This window comes from Aulostomus chinensis, chromosome 20 (assembly GCF_037954235.1).
Source record: "Aulostomus chinensis isolate RoL2024-O1b breed Wild chromosome 20, RoL_Achi_v1.0, whole genome shotgun sequence".
Lineage (NCBI taxonomy): Eukaryota > Metazoa > Chordata > Actinopteri > Syngnathiformes > Aulostomidae > Aulostomus > Aulostomus chinensis.
The window spans coordinates 25,281,778-25,283,707 of NC_141339.1; positions in this window are offsets into that span (position 1 = coordinate 25,281,778).

The following is a 1,930-nucleotide window of genomic DNA, read 5'->3' on the forward strand; positions in this document are numbered from 1 at the left end:
TCCCTGTTTGTGGAGGACAACCAGGCAAACTGGGATGCACTGCTGCCGTATGTTATGATGGCGTATCGTAGCAGTGTAAACACCAGCACAGACTTTACTCCTTACAAGGTGCTTTTTGGTCAGGAGATAGTGCTTCCAGTTGACATTATGCTGAACCTGGGGGGGGGGGGAGTTTTCCTCGTCAGTCAATATATAAGACATTTAGCAGGGATCTTGTCTACAGTAGTGAGGGCTGTGCAAAAACATCATGCAAGAGTGTCAGGTCAGCAGAAAAGTGCTTTTGATATGAAGATAAACTTTCAGTATTACTCAGAGGGAGAGTTGGCATGGGTCCGCAATAAAGCAAGGAAACGGGGGCTTTGCCCTAAACTGCAGAGACGTTTTCAGGGCCCATACAGGATCCTGCAGAAGATTACTGAAGTATTATTCAGAGTGAGGCCTGTGCAGGGAGGGGCAGAGATTGTGTTGGACTTTAATCGGCTCAAACCCTATCTCTCCCCTTGCCCAGAAACAGTGGTCGATCATGGTGTGACACATCTGCCAGGGCAGCCAGCCAGGGTACCATCCAGTCAGCGTTGATGTCCAGTGGGGGTCGAGCTGGGTCTACCGGAGGCGGCAGGATTCAGCAGGGACATCCAGCGGAAGGACCAGCATAGCCTGTGCACGAAGATCCGCAGGGCAGGAGCAGCACCAGAGGGGGCCAGCGCCTGTGCAGTGGCAATGTCCTGGGACTGTGGAAGGAAGTGCACAAGTTGGTGTGGGGGTGAGTGATGCCCCTCCTTCACAGAGGCAGCAAGACATTACTGCAGAGACTCCCAGAGATGGATCAAGGCCTCAGGAGGAGTCGGGACCTGAAGTAAGAAGATTGCAGCGCCAGCGGAGACCCCCAGTGTGGTCCCATAATTATTTGGATCATTAAAGTGACTTGAGGACAATTCCTCTCTGCCATGGGGGGGGGGGGGGGGGGGGGTGGAGTAGTGAGACAGTGGGTAGAGCTGTCTTCTGGCAAGAGAGAGGCTAATTGGGCTGAGTGGACACCTGGTGGACGTAAGAGGAGAGGTGAGGAGCTAATAGAGGACAATCAGTGGGAGTCTGCTCGGCTGAAGGACATCTGGTCTGTCTGGTGGCTGGGACCCCTTGGGGCTGGGTGGGTGCATTTGCAGCTGGTTAGGACTGCCGGTGTGAAGACAGCATGGCAGGGGAGCTGTGTGTGGGGTGAGGAGCGGAGGCTGGTTGCCTCCTGTAGATAGCCAGGGCTGGGGCATTAATGGGGTTGCCGGCTGCCGCCCTCTACAGCCGTCTTTCCCGCGGCACTTCACTACCGGTGCTGTTGTGGCTCCTGAGCTGAGACTTCTTTGGACGCGCCGCCTGGCAAAATGCTGTTCCCCTGTGGGGTCTGATGGCGCATCAATTCAAATCAAGACCCTGGGGGGGTCCTCGCCAATGGGCGAGTTGAGTACACATTAACATTTTGTTTTCTTTGTTTCATTATTATAGTTTTCGTGCATGTTAAGTGTTATTGTTTGTGTACTCATTTTTAAAATGCGCGGGGAGGGACGCGTTCAGCAGCTGGGAGGGCTATGAAAGCTTGGGGGGAGGAGTGACCTGTATGCAGGAGCTAAGTCCAGTTGCAGTGGTGTGTTGTTTAAGTAAGCAAGTAGCTGTGCTGTTTAGGGTGCAGTGTCGTGCTGTGATTTACAGAAGATTGCGGTGTATTAGAGCTAGTCTACTGCTGCATTGTGGCTCCTCTCTTAGCCATCTACCCACTGGCTGTCTGAAAATTGCCTGGTCCCCGTGCCCCATCATGATGACTTTAAATGAAATAAAGTAGTTTTTCTATAATAGAATTCTGTGTCTCAGTGGTCTTGTTCAAATCCTCTGACAATTGGTAAATGCGAAGGATGACAACTTACATTTCAAGTGACTTTTT